The 19,611-nt window shown below is 43.1% G+C and overlaps 1 protein-coding gene across 1 annotated transcript in view; it reads right to left on the bottom strand.

Moving 5' to 3' along the window:
• Window positions 1-9,607, bottom strand: part of GTF2I (general transcription factor IIi) — a 95,863-nt gene extending 86,256 nt beyond the window's left edge. Inside the window, exon 1 of the mRNA XM_019921930.3 lies at window positions 9,473-9,607. The gene's annotated coding sequence lies outside the window, so the exon portion shown is untranslated. The remainder of the gene's footprint in view (window positions 1-9,472) is intronic.
• Window positions 9,608-19,611: the final 10,004 nt, after the last annotated feature.

The raw sequence follows: 19,611 nt of genomic DNA, 5'->3' as shown, positions 1-19,611 counted from the left end.
ATTTGTGTCACGAGCCTATCCCAAGCCCATCCCAAGCCCACGTGGCTAGTCAGAACAAGATTACCTGGGATACACTGTTATTGGCAGTCTAGCCAGAACCACGTGGAATAGGAAGGTAAGCAGTTAAAAGGCAAAGCAGGACACTGTTATCAGGAGAAAAGGGTTGATAAAGTGTGCCAGTACACAAAAATAATAGCTACCAGAGTCCGTTCCATTTTCTTTCCCATTTTTTCAATTTCCTTAATTCTTCAATTCTGAACTTTTTTTTGACTTCATCTTTTGTCTCCCTGATTTGATTTTAATTCTCCTTTAAGTTCAAAGCTGAACTTAATTGGCCTGTTGCTGTTTCATCTTCTTATCTTTTATCCTGTCAGCTACTGTTTAATAGAAGCAATGCCTTCTTTTATGTCTCTGAAAACAGACTCCAGCCATTCTTTAAAATCCTCTTGTGTTTCTTATTGGAGATCCATTTCAGGAATTAGGTTTATCTGTGTCCTTACTGCACTGATCCATTCTACCTCAAAATAAGCCCATAATTAATTCCACGTAAGTGTTTTTATTTGACCACACTTTTGCTTTTAATTTATTGATCCTTGCCGTTAATGCTGAACAGCAAAACAATAAAAAGAAATTTTACAGTGAGTCAAACAGAACTCTAAAATACTTTCAGGGACCTTCCTGGTGGCGCAGTTGTTAAGAATCCGCCTGCCAATGCAGGGGGGCACAGGTTCGAGCCCCAGTCCGGGAAGATCCCACATGCTGCAGAGCAACTAAGCCCATGCGCCACAACTACAGGGCCTGCACTCTAGAGCCCCCAAGCCACAACTACTGAAGCCCGCGCACCTAGAGCCCGTGCTCCGCAACAAGAGAAGGCACCGCAAGGAGAAGCCCATGCACCACAATGAAGAGTAGCCCTGGCTCGCCACAACTAGAGAAAGCCCACGTGCAGCAACGAAGACCCAAGGGAGCCAAAAATAGATAAATAAATTAGAACACTTTCACACAGGCCATCATCACTCTAACAAAAAATTGAGATTCTCAATATTTCTGATTATGTTGATTTCTAAAATATTCTAAATTTTCAACGTGTTTCTGCTTCAAATTAAGGTTCAGGTCAGACTTCAGTCCGTGGGAGGTGGGGGTGGGTGGGGACCCATAACACTGATCTTGTTTCTTTTATTCCATTTATGTCTTATTTCTTTTTTGTGTTATTATTTTGTTATTTGCAACAAACATTTCTCCATTTCAATCTCAAAACTTACAATCTTAAATAAAGAAGAAAATTCAAGGGACTTCCCTGGTGGCACAGTGGTTAAGCCTCCACGCTCCCAATGCAGGGGGCTGGGTTCGATCCCTGGTCAGGGAAACAGATCCCACATGCATGCCAAAACCAAGAGTTCGCATGCCACAACTAAGAAGCCTGCATGTCGCACCTAAAGAGCCCACCTGAAGCAACTAAGCCCCGGTGCAACCAAATAAATAAATATTAAAAACAAACAAACAAATCTGTCTCAGCCACTGCTGCCTCCTAAAAGAGCCTTCTTCTACAAAAGAGCCCTTTCAATGCATCGTGCTCCATAATTCTCTTCTCCAAACCAAGCATCCCCAGTTTGTCCTGTGCTTTACCTGTAACATGATTTCCAAAATATTCCTCAGTGGCACCATTCTCAAGATATTCTCTAGTTTGTCCAGGCAATGTCCCAGAAGTGGACAGAACATTTTGGATAAGATCAGTTTGCCAGAGACTACACTAGAACCTGTAACTCCCAGAATTTCCTTATTCCTTGCCTATTAACACAGAGGAATATTTTAATACGCATCTCTAAGAGTTTATCTCTATAGGTTTAATAGGTATTTTCAAAGGGAATAAATTAGGTTGGTGTTTCGTCAGAGGTTCCATTTTACAAACATTTAATAAAAGAATACAAAGTATCACAATTTATATTAATATGGTAACACATATATTTAACATATACACCTCAGCAAACAAGAGAAATAGAGCCAAAGAGACCATTTAGAAAGAAAATTAGAAATCCCTAAAACAAACCTTTGATCAAGATTGATTTTTAAAAGTCAAGGCTTTTAAGTTTTCATAGCAGGCTATGCTTACATTTTAAGATACTAAAATTTTTCTTTCTGCTGAAATAAAGCTGGTAATTTTATCAGTAAACACCAAGTGATCTCTCGAGAAGAAACAAAATACATTTGAAAGGTTAAGATTTGAAATGATCTCCAAGTGTGTTTATTTTTATACTTAAAACTTTATATACCCTCTCCACCCCATTTCCAAAATACTGTTGAGACAGCTAACAAAAATAGCTAAATTTTATCTTTTTTTAAAAAGCCAGGTGAAGGGAAGAATGATAAAATTTTAAAAATGAAGGCATGGAAAGAGAATCTGCCCAAAGGTGGATCAAAGAAGTTCAATACTGAGTGTCACAGTAGCCAAAACACTGTCTCTGAAACAAACAAACAAACAAACACCTTGTCAACTATTCAGGAAGACCCACAACTTTTCTTGGCACTAGTTTGAAATTTTTCACAAATGTGTAAGTTATACTTTTAAATTGATAGTGCAGATTTTTTAAAAGTAGCAGCTTTCTCTGCCAATACACAAAGAATGTGCCCCTTTGTCCTTACTTCAAATTTAAAAAACATTTGGTAGTTGATAAGCTGGCTCACTTGTTCTTTTTCTAACTTTGTATGAATTGGAAGAGGAAATGAAAATCAAGTAACTGTGACCTAAAAGTTCCATCTTTATCTTTTTAATGTACTGTGTACAGAAAGCAGGCAACAGAGCAAAGCTATTATGAATGGCAGCTTTGGAATCATGCCAAATTCTGAATTCAAGTCCTAGCTCCAATATTAGATATGGCTGACTGTGGGATTCTTTAATCCCAAATATACTAATCCGGAAAATGACAATAATATGTGTACTTACCTCACAAGGTTGGTATGAGACGCTATTAAGTACCTGACAGAGCGCTTAACACAAGCATTCAATAAATTGAGTAAGCATTTAATTTTGTTTTTTTAAATATTTATTTATTTGGCTGCGTCGGGTCTTAGTTGAGGCACACGGGATCTTCGTTGCAGCATGCAGGATCTTTAGTTGATCCATGCGGGATCCACAGTTGCAGCATTGGGATTTTTAGTTGCAGTATGCAAACTCTTAGTTGCGGCATGTGGGATCTAATTCCCTGACCAGAGATTGAACCTGGGCCCCCTGCACTGGGAGCGTGGAGTCTTAGCCACTGAACCACCCGGGAAGTCCCAGCACTTAACTTTAAATTTAATTAGGGATTTCCCTGGTGGCAGAGTGGTTAAGAATCCACCTGCCAGAGCAGGGGACATGGGCTCGATCCCTGGTCCAGGAAGATCCCACATGCCACGGAGCAACTAAGCCTGTGCGCCACAACTGCTGAGCTTGTGCTCTAGAGCCTGCAGGCCACAACTACCGAGCCCATGCGCCACAACTACTGAAGCCTGTGCGCCTAGAGCCTGTGCTCCGCCACAAAGAGTAGCCCCCACTCACCGCAACTAGAGAAATCCCACGCACAGCAACAAAGACCTGACGCAGCCAAAAATTTAAATAAAGTAAATTTTAAAAATTTTTAGTTACTTATTTTTAAAATACACATATATGTAATACCTATTTATCTACCAATAAACTCTCCAAATCCAAGCCTGACAAATGAAAATTTCCCAACTAACTGCTTTAATTAATACTGCTAAATAAAATAATCTATTTTCTGACGGGGCAGGAAAAATAATAAGTTGTCAAAATAAATCACTGCTTTTTTTTAACCATTTATTTTTATTTTTTTCCCAGCTATTTTTGAGATATAATTGACCTATAATATTGTGTAACTTTAAGATAAACAACAAATCACTGCTTTGAAATATAGTATGTGCACCTTTTAAAGCATACATCCAACAAGCATGAAAATTTGCTGGTATCAAACCTACTCCTCAAAGATTGCTTTACAATTTAAGTATAAAAGTCACCTTGCGCTAAATACCAAAAAAAGTAAACTAGACTGAATATACAAACTGAACTAAGGAGTCTTTATTGTGAAGCTCTCAACAAACAACAGAATTTGCCCATACCAGCATTCTCCTAGAAATAGACTGTGTTCTGGGGGTTGTGTTCTGAGGGCATCACACAATACCTAACCCACCCATAAGGCCTTCAATATGTTGGGTAAGTAGATAAATGAGTACTGTTCCACATGTGGTAAGGGATCTCTTCTTTTCCAAAGCTTAAAACATAGACAATGAATAGTGAACAATAGTTCAAACACTCATTTTGTTATTATAAAGAAAACTAATTTTCCTATAGGTAAGACTACAAATAAAGAAAAAAATTATGAAGTGAGTATCTAGTTGGGTAAAGTGACTACCCCACTTACAACATACCCTAAGAAAAAGTACTCTAAAAGCTTTACAGAAGCAATCAACACAACAAAAATACATAATCAGAAAATAATTTTTAACATATAATAAAAATACTATGGTCTCTAGAGACAGTGTATGCAAATGGAATCAAAACACACATCAATTTTCAAAAGTATGGGACCTATACAATCAGAAACCTTCACAGGCTCAGTCTAACCAGGGCTGATTTTAACCAAATACCGTAAATAGGATCAAACTCTTCATTACTCTCCACTTCTATAATTATACCATGATATAGTCATATACAGTACTTTAAAAAAATTACCTCCTTTGCCATACTATAAAAACAAAAACTTTAAAAATCACTATAACAATCAAAAAGGATGGAAATTCTGACACATCCTAAAATGTGGATGAACCATGAGGACATTACGCTAAATGAAATAAACCAATCACAAAACGACAAATACTGTCCAAATAATTCCACTTGTATGAGGTATCTAAAACAGTCAAATTTGGGACTTCCCTGGTGGTCCAGTGGTTAAGACTTCACACTTGCAGTGTAAGGGGCACCAGTTCCATCCCTGGTCAGGGAACTAAGATCCCACATGCCTCACAGCAGGTGCCAGGGGCTGGAGGGAAGAGGGAATGGGAATTACTCTTTAACGGGCAATTTCAGTTTAGGAATATGAAAAAGTCCTGGAGATGGATGGTGGGATGGCTGCTCAACAATGTGACTGTACAAACTGTGCACTTAACACTGTGTGTTAAGTTTTGTGTTATGTATATTTTACCAATTTTTTGCTACTTTTTTTTTTTTTTGACCGTGCCACATGGTGTGCGCGGCCCCTGCAGTGAAAGCGCGAGTGTTAACCACTGGACTACCAGGGAAGTCCCTACCACAATTTTTAAAAAATCACTATAAAGGGACTTCCCTGGCGGCGCAGTGGATAAGAATCCACACTTCCAATGCAGGGGTCCGGGTTCAATCCCTGGTCAGGGAACTAGATCCCACACGCGTGCCGCAACTAAGGAGCCGGTGAGCGACAACTGAGGGGTCCGCCTACCGCAACTAAAACCCAGCGCAACCAAATAAATAAATATTAAAAAAAAAAGAACCTATGTCTATGCCCACTAAGCCATACTCCCTCTCTCTCAATTATAAATTCATTTTGCCTCAAGTTGCTTTTTAAATAAACCAATTCTTTTAAAATCCTCTATAATTTTTCATCAAGTTAAACCAAGGAACATGAGTCAATCCGCCATCAACTCTGACAGTCCCTGGTTATATGGAACTTTCTTACTTTCCCACTAGGTCTAAGTGTTTAAAGCAAAGGAGTAGTGCCAGAGACAGGCATGGGATATGAAGAAAAGGATTGTAGAAACAAAGAGGAAAAAAGAAAAAACAGGGAAACTGCATCATTGAGCATTCCAGTAAAGGAAAGACAAGAAAGAGGGTAAATAGTAAAGGAAGAAAGAGGAAAGGATGGAAAATTAAGAATATTAAGATAATACCTGCAGCGCTTCTGATCTATCCACGTGATTTTTTCTGTAATTTTCCCATAATTTTTAATACATCCTCTAAAATACTAATTCTTAATTTTACTCTCCCAGGCAGGTAGCCTCAGTTACACTTTGTTTAACCAAATTTTATTCTTCATATTGCTATGCTGCCATTTAAAGCCCATTGATTACAAGGAAACTCAACTCTACAATTATAATGAACAACTGATTAATTGCATTTCCTACTTTCTTTCAGTTAGTAACAATGAATAAGCTTATCCCAAATAAATGTAGACAACTTATGAAGAAAAATGGTACCAATGACCTTTGGTAAACTGCTATTTAATAAAATTCATGGTATTTATCTTTCAGGTAGATTACCTCTAATGCATTTCGGGAAAAGTGAAATAGCTCAAAGGGTATTACTTCTCAAACAACTCTTCAAAAAATGCTTTCCCTTAGATATACATAAAAATTACTTATCAGCATCTGTTTAAGCCAGTGATTAAGACAAGTTCATGTTAATTATACCACAGCAGTTATATGAAAAGGATTGCAATATTTTAAAAATTCATGTTTTCAATGAAGAAAGAAACAATTGTAGAACTGAATTAGGTAGAATGCAATGCAAATAGCTACACACCAGTAATAACAGAAAAGCTTAAGTGTTTTATTTACTGCTCCTTTAGATAATAACAACCTGGAGCCGGGACCTCGTCTTTTATATTTTATGTTTTGGAACACACCACTGATCTATGGATCATCAAAAAAATGATATGAGAGACTTCCCTGGTAGCGCAGGGGTTAAGAATCCACCTGCCAATGCAGGGGACACGGGTTCGATCCCTGGTCCAGGATCACATGCCGCGGAACAACTAAGTCCGCGTGCCACAACGACTGAAACTACGCGCGCCCTAGAGCCTGCCTACTGCAACTACTGAAGCTCGCGCACCTAGAGCCCGTGCCCCACAAGAGAAGCCACCGCAATGAGAAGCTGCGCACCACAACGAAGACCCAACGCAGCCAAAAAATAAATAAACAAAATTTTAAAAATGATAGATTACCGTAAGCTAATCCCACTCCTACCTGATTTGAGCTTACTCACTTTCCTCCGACAGAAATCCATTACACCAAAAAAACTAAAAATCATTCTCACCAAGACTTGTGCCCCAAGAAAAAGAAGCCCAAAGCCTACATTTTAATGACAAAGTCTTTGTAGCCATTTTCTTAAAAGTTAGCCAAATCCTTGGTGCATGGAACTGGCGGGAGGGTGGAGTTAGGGAGCCCCAGCTGCTCTGCCTGCCCCGGCCTGGCCCAGCCTACCTCAGTTCCAAGCTCAGGCCCTATCTTTAGACTCTGGTGGGGATAGGATGCTTTAGGCATCACTTGAAAGACATAAATGCCTGTGCCATGAAAAAATAAATGAATGAGAGAGGGGAAAAGCCGAGATTAGATTTCTAATTGTATTCTGTACTCAAATCCATGGCTCCTTTGTAAACTGGAGACCTGTTTAATTTTGTAACCAACACTATGAAAAATTCTTAACTCTCAGTTTTCCAAGCAATCTACAGTAAGCAGTACGAATTACTTTTGGTTCTTTAAGATCTCATTTTAAAGTAATGACAAGCATTCTAGAATAAACTTCCCTCAGAACTTAATTTCCTCCGGTAGTGAACAGCTCTCAAAGCGTCTGTCCTGGGAGCGGCAGCAGCACCTGGGAACTCGTTAGAAACTGAAATTTTCCGGCCCCACCCCAGACCTGCAGAATCAGAATGTCTGGGGTGGGACCCAGCTATTGTGTTTTAACAAGCCCTCCAGGGGAGGATGATGCTTGCTTGGGTTTTCAGAACCACTGGCTTAGGGGTGAAGAGTCATACTGCCTAGGTTCAAATCTTCGATTCAAGGTTTACTTGCTGGGTAACCAAGAGATAATTACACAGCTTCTCTAGTCCTGTTCCTCATCTATAGGAACGGGGTTGTTATGAATATTAAATAAGAAAAACATACCTTAAGTGCTTAAGAGCGATGCCAGGCATATAAACATTATTCAAGCGTTAGCTGTCGCTAGTAATATAAACAAAGCACTTTGGCGGCTGTAGACTGGAAGGGGGAGAAAGACAAAGACGGAAAAGGCTTAATCCCTACCCGCTCCAGGAGTTTAATACCTAGTGTCTAGGTCAGACACGTGTTTCCAAAGCATAACCGAACACACTCCAAGAGGAAATAAAGACGCCAGCCTAGGAGGGGCAAACAAGTTGATTGTATGAAGAAGCAACAAATTCTGACCCAACGTTAAAAGATATGGCTTTAAAGTAATTGCATGTGAGCAAAAGAGTTCCACAGCCTCAAGCGAAGAAAAAGTCATTCCAGCCTACAGGTGTGAGCCAAGATCCCAAGAAGCGGGAGAAACTGAAGTGCAAGGCAGTAGACTACAGTGGCTGGAAAACGGACAAAGCAAAAATATGTAGTAGGAAATAAAATCGGATATCCCAAATCCTAGGGCTTAGCCGGGAGGAGTGCGGGGGGAACACCCGGCCTCCTCAGGGCACTCTACGGCACTCTCATTTGCAAACTTCCCCTTTTGTTTCCTTAACTCCCGGAGACCACTTTTATGCAGTGGACCATCAAGCCATTGTCTGCAGCAAAGTTGAATGCAGGAAGGTGAGAAGTCTGACCGGAGCCCCGCATTCCGAAGAGTGAGCACCACACCAACAGGACCCAACATCTGAACATTCTCAGACGCAAATGAGCGCAAAACCGTAACATTAAACACAAAAAAGAAACTCGCTATTAAAAGGCAAAACTTGGATAAGCACAAGTAGCGGGGAAAGAGGGCAGTTTTGTCTTCTTCCCTGAACCCCCGACCGGGTGCTGGTAGAATCCAGACGGCTTATTTTCACAGCCTCCAGGCTGAGGTTTTCCTTCCGGTCATTGTGTTTATTTCCCCAAAAGAGCAGGCCCCGTGGGGCAGGCGCGCCGGCCGGGCCGGGGACAAAGCCCACTCCGGGCTCCACCTGGGCGCGGGTAGGGGCGGGCAGGGGCAGCGGCGAGGAGGGGCGGTGCTCCGGGGCCCGCCCGCCGGCCCGCAGTTACCAGGCAGCGCGGCACCGCCCCCGCCGCCCGCCGGCCAATCCGGCGCGTCTGCTGCCCGGGCGCACGAGCCCCGGAGACACCAGGCCGAGCGCGACCCCACGGCTCGGGCCTGGCACCGCGCGCGCACCCGCATCGCCGGAGCCGGCCAATCAGCGGCCGGGCATGCGCAGCCCGCAGGCTCGCTCGCGCGCGGGCCTCACGCGTGAGGGGCCCCCCCACGCCGCGCCGGCGCGCGCGCCCCTCCCCCACGCACCCAGGCGCGCGCGTGCAACTGTCGTCCCCCGCGACCGCGTCTGCTCCTGCCCCACCCCCAACGCCGGCGGGCCGGGATGGGGGGGACCTGTGGCCCCCAACACGGCCGCCGACGGTCCCCGGACCCCTGTCAGTGCAGGCCCCGGAGGGAGCGAGTCTCAAATAAAGACCGTGCTCGCGATGGCAACCGGGGCGGGGGACCGGAGATGAGGCGACAGGGACTCACCCGAGTGCAGCCGCCTCCAGGCAGCGCCGGGGCCGGGGGTGCTGAAGGGAAGCGAGTGTGGGCCGCGCGCGAACTGCGGCTGCGGCGGAGCACCCTCGGGCTGAGGCTGGCTGGCGAGCGGGCAGGAGGTGAGAGGGCGAGGGGCCCGAGCGTCTCGGCCGAGCTCCTGTCACCGCCGCATGGCCGCCCCGGCAGGGCCTCGCTCAGCGCCTAGATCCGCTCACAGGGGACCGAGGGATAGGCCGGGGTAACCGCGGCAGGCGGGCAGCCACGGCTAGAGAGCGCGTGCGGGAAAGCGGGGGGGCGATCGGCGGCCCCTTTCCTCTGCTCTCCGAGCTTCTCTCTCACCCTCCTCCTCTTTTTTTTTTTTTTTTTTTTTTTGTTCCTCGAAGGCGCGCTGCGCGTGCGCACCCGCAACACCGCCCAGCGGGAGTTGTAGTCTCTGATTCGTCCCCACCAACGCGACGGCGGGGGCAGTGGACTACGACTCCCAGGAAGCCTCGCGCCAACAAGCCCAGAGCCCGAAGACGCGGCGAGCGCGGCGCCCGGCCCTCTCGGGCAAGGACTGTCAATGGAGGCGCGGGTGGTGGGAGCGAGGAACATGGCTGCACCTGGGGCCTGCGCTGCTGCTCGGGTGGGGGAGGGGAGCCGGGGCGCAGGGATGAAAATCCAGGCCAGGAGAGCTCCAGCCTGCTCCCTGCCGCTCTGCAGCTGGCCTCAGCCACGGTCCAAGGCTCGCACTCACTCTTGCACCCGAGATTCCTTGCAAATTGAGAGGCCGGACCACTGCAAAGGCCGGAGAGTCCCAGGACGGCCTGCCGCCTTCCATGCTCCGCCAAGGGACCTCCTCCGCCCTGCACCACCCTCCGGAACACAAAGAACTCCTGTTAGTTTTGAAAGGTTGCCTCAAAATCGGCCAAAAGAGACTATTGCCCCAACTTTGCACGGGCGAGGGAAAGGCACCCTTCTGTTTTTATTCACCTTCCAACCCCCAGGCTTTGCTCACTTTCACTCAACATTTAGAAAGTTAAAGTGGAAAAGCCATGGAGGGGAACAGAAAACGTGGTTTGCAGCCCGTTTTGTTCTGTCAACCGCTAGGCAATTTCACGCAAGCCCCTCCCCCCGATAATTTTTTGCATCTCAACTTTCATTAGCTCGTGAATTTCGAAAATGGTGAGACGTTACTGTTCACCCAAGTTAGAAGTTCAAAAAACTCGAGCCCAGAGATTTTAGATGTTTATGTAAAGAACAAAATCGAGTGATTTTGTGATGTTTCTCCCCACCGGAGATTCGGGGCCCGCCGGCCATCCTCCCCCTCCCCCTCCTCCTCGGTAGGTGGCGACCACGGCGCTTTTTCCAGCCTTTGTCGCTCGCAAGAAAACTTTCCGAGCAGCTAGTCTTTTGATGTAGGTCCAAAACCTTTCCTTTGAATTTGGGTTCACAGATTGGCGTTCCCCATCTTCTTTCTTCCACCGACCGCACCCATAATGCCTCGTCTAGAATGTCCATGTTGGATTTCTTTAAAATAGATGGAGAATTTAAAGGTCCCTGCGAAGCAATCTGATTACAGAAGACTTCCACATTTTCCCCATTTCCCTTGCAATCTTTTACAGTAATTTTGTCTTCGCCTAAATCGATTAGAACTCTCCTTTGTCAAGTCTCTCCGCAGCGTTTAGTTTTTCCTAAGGACAATTTTTGCCCTCATATTTCTTAACATTTTGGAATATTTAATTAAATTCCGTCTTCCCAATACCAAGTACAACTGACATATTTAGGAACAAACATTAACTCTTGAGAAGCCTACAACTCAGCTGCTAAGAGCAGCCAGCCTACGAGCTGCAAACTCAGCTGCTGTGAGCATCAGTGAGTATGTTTTATAGAGGGACTGGAGTCCTGAACGGATTCTTGGGAAGACTGGGAGGTTGAGGACAGTGAAGGGAGGATGCACTGGGTATGGTGGAGCCATGGAGTAGCATTGGAAGGGTGTCACAAAGTGAGTTAGTAAAGCAAAAGTTCACTTAGTCGAGATTACCCTTGCCATTGACTTATTTAGGAGATAGTCCCTTCACTTTTTATGAATTGAACAGCTCAGTGTGAAATTTTGCTGCTGCTTCATGAACAACTCCAGCTTCCTTGGAGGTTGAAGCTGTTCCTAAAACTATCAAATCCTAACGCAGGTCCCAAAACTTTAGCTGGCTTTGAATTGCCTCTGGACAGAAAGCTGGCCCTTTGGGGACAATGAACAGTGTGTGGAAGGGTATGTGGTGTGAACAGTGTGTAGAGACCAAGCTTTTTGCCCAGTGTATGGCTGTTGGCAGGTGTAACCCTCAAATTCATGTCTCACAGTCATAAATCTCACGCAATTTCAGTTTTCCCTGAGGCCTGGCTTGCCACCTCGGCTGCTAGTGATACACTTGTTGCTGCTTGTTAGCCAGTTTCTCCCTCACCTCATTGGTACAGATGCTATGTTAACGGTGACCAGAGTTACAAGCCACTTGGATACCAGCTCAGTACAGCCAGTTGTTTTTCCAGAACAGGATTGCACTGCTGTTTTTTGGGTTGAGCAAGAAATTAAAAAAAAAAAAAATCATTGATTTGTATTTAGGGATGATTTCGTGTGGAATCCTTTGTTTAAATCACACTCAACTTTGTTTAGAATGACATTCAACATAACAAGATGTGTGTACCGAGACCGAGATTGCAGGAAAAGAAGATTCCCAGCTCTTGGCTCCAGCTCACGTGAGACATGAGTACACGGAGGCCAACAGTTGGCAGAATCTTGCAGCTTATTTCAAATTATTTTAAATATTTCTCTCTTTTTAATCTTTAACTTAGTGGATGCAGTCCTGCAGATGAGTGTCCAAATAACATGACACTCCATTCTACTGCATACAGTAACCCCTCCTTATCCGCGGGGGATACATTCCAAGACCCCTAAGTGGGTGCCTGAAACCAAAGATAATACTGAACCCTCAATATACTATGTTTTTTCCTATATGCCTATATGTACATACCTATGATAAAGTTTAATTTATAAATTAGGCACAGTAAGAGATTAGTAATAACATAGAATAGGGACTTCCCTGGTGGTCCAGTGGCTAAGACTCCGTGCTCCCAATTCAGGGGGCCCTGGTCAGGGAACTAGATCCACATGCCACAACCAAGATCCTGCATGCCGCAACTAAGAGCCAGCGAAGCCAAATAAATAAATATGTAAAAAATAAAAAGATCATGTCCTAGAAATTTCCAATGAGATAAAGTATTCATTAAAAAATAACATAGAGGGTTCCCTGGTGGCGCAGTGGTTGAGAATCTGCCTGCTAATGCAGGGGACACGGGTTCGAGCCCTGGTCTGGGAGGATCCCACATGCCGCGGAGCAACTAGGTCCGTGAGCCACAACTACTGAGCCTGCGCGTCTGGAGCCTGTGCTCCACAACAAGAGAGGCCGCGATAGTGAGTGGCCCCCGCTTGCCACAACTAGAGAAAGCCCTCTCACAGAAACGAAGACGCAACACAGCAATGAAGACGCAACACAGCAAAAATAAATAAACTCCTACCCCCAACATCTTCTTAAAAAAATAAAATAAAATGACATAGAATAATTATAACAATATATATTGCAATAAAAGTTATGTGGGGACTTCCCTGGTGGCGCAGTGGTTAAGAATCCGCCTGCCAATGCAGGGGACACAGGTTCGAGCCCTGGTCCGGGAAGATCACACATGCCACAGACCAACTAAGCCCGTGCACCACAACTACTGAGCCTGCGCTCTAGAGCCCGTGAGCCACAACTACTGAGCCCAGTGCACCACAGCTACTGAGCCCGCGCACCTAGAGCCCGTGCTCCACAACAAGAGAGGCCAATGCAATGAGAAGCCTGCGCACCGCAACGAAGAGTAGCCTGCGCTCACCCCAACTAGAGGAAGCCGGCGCACAGCAACAAAGACCCAATGCAGCCAAAAATAAATAAAATTAATAAAAATTAAAATAAATAAATAAAAGTTATGTGAATGTGGTCTCTCTCAAAATATCTTATTAGGACTTCCCTGGTGGTCCAGTGGTTAGGACTTCATTTTTCCAATGCAGGGGGTGCTGGTTCGACCCCTGTTTGAGGAGCTAGTATCCCACATGCTGAGCGGTGAGGCCAAAAAATAAAATTAAAAAAAAATTCAAAATGTCTTATTATACTGTACTTACCCTTCTTGTGATGATGTGAGATGCCAGGTAGCACCAGAGTTAATCTGTCCTTCCATGTTTTATGCCCTGGTGCCTCCTTTGCACTTTTATGAATGTAGGTTCTATTGGGCATCTTCTTCCAGGAGAGCCCAGTTTCATCACAATTGAAGACTTGCTTTGGATAATATTCTCTGTCCTTAATCAACTTCTTCAACTCTGCTGGAAGTGTGGCAGCAGCTTCTTCCTTAGCAGACACAGCCTTTCCAGTAATTTTTATATTCTTCAGTCCAAACCTATTCCTGAATCTGTGTAACCATCCCTTACTTGCAGTAAATGGCTTGGTATCACCCGTTTCTGGGGATCCCTGGCTGAAGTCTTCGTACAGGCTCAGTGCTTTCTGGCGCAACACATTGCTGTCAATGGGAACACGTTTTCTGTTCATGTCTTCCACCCACAAATTTAATGCCTCCTCCATCTTAACTATGCACTTATCACGCACTGTGGCTGTAACTTTTGCAGTTTGAGGCGCTACAGCAAAACTAGCACGGATTTCTTTTTCCTTCTTCACAATTTCACGGATAGAAGATTCGTTCTTACCGTAGATCTTAGCAACCTCAGCATACGATTTTTTTTCTTTCCTTACTAAGTCGAGAACTTTCACTTTTTCAATTAAAGGAAGCACTTTACGGCTTCTCTTTGGCATATCCGAACTGCCAGCATCACTACTCTTGCGCTTTGGGGCCATTATTAAGTAAAATAAGGGTTACTTGAGCACAAGCACTGCGATACCTGGCAGTTGATCTGATAACCCAGGCGGCTACTAAGTGACTACCGGGCAGGATACGCTGGACAAAGGGATGATTCACGACCCAGGCAGGACGGAGCGGGCGGGCGTGAAATTTAAAACTTATGAATTGTTTATTTCTGGAATTTTCCATCTGCAGTCAGCCCTCCGTATCCGCGGGTTCTGCATCTGCGGATTCAGCAAACCATGGATGGAAAATATTCTAAAACAAACAAACAAAAAAATGCCAGAAACTTTCAAAAAGCAAAACTTGAATTTGCTGGCTGGGTGCCCGGCAACTATTTACATAGCATTTACATTGGTTTACAATTATTTGCATAGCAGTTACATTGTATTAGGTATTAGAAATTCAGAGGTGATTAAAAGTAAATGGGGAGGATGTGTGTAGGTTGCATGCTAATACTACAGCCATTTTATATAAGGGACTTGAGCATCTGCAGACTTTGGCATCTGGGGAGTATTGAGGGGGGCGGGGCGGTCCTGGAACCAATCCCCCTTCGAGACCAAGGGACGGCTGTAATATTTTCCAAATGCCTGTAACTGAAACCGTGGAAAGTGAAACCGCAGATAAGGGGGTCTACTGTACTGTGGGAGACAAAAGCCAAGTCAGAAGGGCCACAGCCAGGATAGATAAGGATCTAAACCAAGTGTGAGCTCTTCCACCAACTTAAATGCATCTTCATACAGTCTCTGAGCACTTACAGACTTGTTAATTGCTTTTAAATAGCAAGTGATGTGGCAATGTTTGAATGTCTTCACTAGTCCTGAAAAATAATCACCTTCTTCTTGGATTTTTAATACTGGTATCAGGAGTCTGCTTTCTCCATTATCATGGGACCCACCCCCATAGGAAACCCCTATCAGCTACCTATGCTGACAGAACCACACTTACACCACTTGGTCAAGGTCACTGTGGTTGAGATTATTTAGTGGGGTTTTTTGGGGTTTTTTTCGGGGAGGAGTGCGGGTTATGCTGTGATCTTAGTTCCCCAACCAGAGATCGAAACCGTACCAACAGTGAAAGCACCGAGTCCTAACTACTGGACCACCAAGGAATTCCCTAGTGTTAAAAAGATGCTCTTTGAAATCCAAACTGAATAATTAATCTTTTTGTGACCCTGTCGTATATTTTAGGTTGCTCAAAACCGTAACTCTAGCGAAAACTGAGATACTCTTTTTCATTAGAATTTTTTTTAATTTACCTATTTATTTTGGCTGTACCGGGTCTTAGTTGTGGCATGCGGGATCTAGTTCCCGACCAGAGATCGAACCCAGGCCCCCTGCGTTGCGAGTTCGAGTCTTACCCACTGGACCACCGGGGAAGTCCTCAAGCTGAAACGCTCTTGACACACCCTTTTTTCCGAAGTACATCAGTCTTTTGATGAACACTAAACAAAGGTCTTTTTTTCCCCATGACTCTGCTTCATGCAGGACCCAAACTTCTGGGTCCAATTTCTTGGTTTTTCTTTACAGTATATACATAGTACAGTATAGAGAGAGAATGGGATGTAACATATCTATCATGTGTAAAATAACAGTTTGATCTTTTAGATCTGGGATCCCAGTTGGGAATTGCATACCTAGTCCAGATCACATGGGTAGGGCCAAAACGACATCTTTAGCTTCTGCATGGGTGTCTGCCCTGTAACAGATAACTCCTTTGTTATTACAAGGATGCTTTTTTAACTGCTTATAAAACACTCTTTTTGAGCAGGTTTTTGTTTGGACAATTTGAATATTTCGAATCCTGAGTAAATTACCTTTTAGAGAACTCTTCCAAAGGCGGGAAAAAAAAACAACTAAATCCAAGTTATAATTTATTCATAATAATTAATAATGTAGATGTAACCTAAACAGACCTTCTAGCTCTTGCTATGCCTTTTTGTGCAAACATCTGCCCTATGCAGTAAATCTAATATTCATGTAACGTCAATTGAAATAAACAGTTTTATTTGTTGTTTTAACAGGATTTAAATGAATGTTATCTTCTATTTAGTATTTTGTTACTATTGCTGTAATTGTTGTGTAAGTTCATTTTTAAAACATAAGAATCTCTACAGTATTTTCTCTGCCTCCCTCAGGGATTTGGGGAAATCAGGCAATATGTAAATGAAAATACTTTATAGACTCTTAGTTAAGTGTTCTATAAATATTAAATGGTATAATTTAGCATTCAAAACAGTATTTTAAAATATCTTATGAACAAAATGTTCATGTTTCTTTTCTAACTAAAGAATTTTAAAAATGCTTTTTGTTCTAAGATTTAAGAAAATATATTTACAGATACACTTATCACTGGATTCAGGTGGACTTGTTATCATATCTGACTGATCAGGTGATGCAACTAATAAAATAACTGGCATTATAAGCAACACATCCTTTCAGAATATATCTCTGCCAAGAATATCATACTCAGAAACCTTTGAGTACAAAATCGAATCAAGGAAAGTTACTTCCAAACGAAATGCATCATCGATAGCCATGCAACGTTTCATTCCTAAAATCAAGAAAAGGATAATTTGGACTTAATGCTGAAAACAAATAGCCCCATTCTTTCCCTTTATTTATTTTAATATTTATTTATTTATTCGGCTGCATCTGGTCTTAGTTGCGGCACTCAGGATCTTCCTTGCGGCATGCGGACTTTTAGTTGCAGCATGCGGGATCTAGTTCCCTGACCAGGGATCAAATCCGGGCCCCCTGCATTGGGAGCGAGGAGTCTTAGCCACTGGACCACCACAGAAGTCCCTCTTTCCCTTTTCTATTTTTGTTTCCAATATCAACTTATGTCCAGGTGCTTGATTATTATCTTTGCATTTACCAAGCCTTTACTCTTTTTCTGGTGAATCAAAACAACTTTTTAACCCCCTCCTGGCCCTGTGTTTATTATAATTAAGGTAAATACATTGGGAAAGTTTTCATCTAAGAATAAAGGGAAATTTTGAACAACGGGTTAGAGGGAGGAAAAAAGAAGCCAAAAATAATGATGCTGTTCAAATGTGAAGTTAGCCATCATCAAGTAGTCAAGTACTACTTTAAATTGTTTTCCCAGCAGTGGGAAGGTATGCTAACCATCTTTTCTCTTCCCCCTGAATCTAAGGAGAGGGGTTGGGCAGGCTCTGTGTTGTACCTGGCGCCTCTGACTTCATTCCAGCAAACTATGTGGTCCAATCCCCAGTGAACTCGGATTAACCCCAAAGTGAGCAACAGGGAAGAGACTGAGCACCGACTAAATTCTGGAAAGCCTGAGAGACTGCTTCTGTCCTCCAGAAATGTATAATAAAGGCTAACATTTATTGAGCATTCCCTCCATGCCACTTGCTTTGCTCAACACTTAGGTTATCTCACTGCACTGACAACTACCCCCTGTGGTAGGTGCTTAACACCTCCTCATATGCTAAAAAGGCTCTGAAAGGTTAAGTTACTTGGCCAATGATACACAGATGGCAAAAATCCAGATTCTCATCTAAATCAGCCTGTGTCCAAGTCTAAATTTTTAACTATTGTTGTCTATTTATTTGTAGGCTACAGTCATCTCATCCAGGTTGATGTGACACATGAATCAAATACAAAGTACACTCCAGTAAACACCATCAGATAGTACAAGATGGGTGGAGATAAAGCATGCAATTTTAAATGGAGGAGGCAGCATTTGCAATGAATATTAAAGGATGGATAGAATTTTAAAAATAATAATAACATGAATTTTTTTAAAGGGGGAGGAACTCTCTTAGCCTTCTGTGAAATGAAATTCATATTTTATGGCAAGACAAGAAAAATTTAAACATAAAAATTCTTCTCTGCCCTTTGGCCTCCTCTCCCCGCATCGTGTGCATTGTGTATTTGCATTATGCATCGACCAGACCTCCCCCATCCTCAGGAATACCTGCTCAACCATAAACAACAACATTCTCCCCACATGGACAAGACAACTCCTTAAAAGATAACATTCCTGAGGGATGGGTTGGGAGCTTGGTTTAGCAGGCGCAAAGTATTATATATAGAATGGATAAACAACAAGGTCCTACTGTATAGCACAGGGAACTATATTCAATATCCTGTGATAAACCATAATGGAAAACAATATGAAAAAGAATGTGTATATATGTATAATGGAATCACTTTGCTGTACAGCAGAAATTAACACATTATAAATCAACTCTACTTCAATAATAATAAAATAACTTAAAAAAATACATTATTTGATGTACAGCCCTCCACCTGAAAAAACTTATATCACTGTGCCTTGACTTCTAACAGGCAGAACAGTTCTCAGAGCTTTCTGAGATGATCTTCCCAGGTTATAATCCTCAAATACAGCTCGAATAAAATTTTCCATTTCCTTGTTAGATTGACTGGTTAATTTTTCATTGACACTTCTAAGACTTCTAATCAAAGTCATCCTGGTGGGGGGGGGCATGGAAGCCTATAGTGGTGTATACACATCGCTTAAAAATGTATAGAGATGTGATCATACTATGAATATTCTTCTAATCAATTCCTTAACGATGGACCTTTAGGTTGTTTCTTATATTGGCATGTTTTTAAAGCAAATTCTTGGCAGCAAAATTATCACGTAAAAGGATCTGTGCACCCTCCTATGTTCATTGCAGCACTATTCACTGTAGCTCAGATGTGGAAACAACCTAAACTTGTCATCCACAGATAAATGGATAAATAAAAAAATGTGATCCATATATATATATATATATATATATATATATATATATATGGAATACTATTCAGCCTTAAAAAAGAAGGAAATTCTGCAGTATGGAACAGCATGCATGAACCTTGAGAACATTATGCTAACTGAAGTAAGCCAGTCACAGAAAGACAAATACAGCGTGATTTCACGAATATGAGGTATCTAAAATACACACTCGAGGGCTTCCCTGGTGGCGCAGTGGTTGAGAGTCCGCCTGCCGATGCAGGGGACACGGGTTCATGCCCCCATCTGGGAAGATCCCACATGCCGCGGAGCGACTAGGCCCGTGAGCCATGGCTGCTAAGCCTGCGCGTCCGGAGCCTGTGCTCCACAACGGGAGAGGCCACAACGGTCAGAGGCCCGCGTACCGCAAAAAAAAAAAACAAAAAACTTTGTCAAGACCACAGATCTCATGTCAAGTGTTCTTACCACAATAAAAATTTTAAATG

The sequence above is a fragment of the Tursiops truncatus genome, chromosome 15 (genome assembly GCF_011762595.2).
Source record: "Tursiops truncatus isolate mTurTru1 chromosome 15, mTurTru1.mat.Y, whole genome shotgun sequence".
In the NCBI taxonomy this organism is placed as follows: domain Eukaryota; kingdom Metazoa; phylum Chordata; class Mammalia; order Artiodactyla; family Delphinidae; genus Tursiops; species Tursiops truncatus.
The sequence above is the reverse complement of the archived record's forward strand: the minus strand, read 5'-3'. Positions and strand labels throughout refer to the sequence as shown.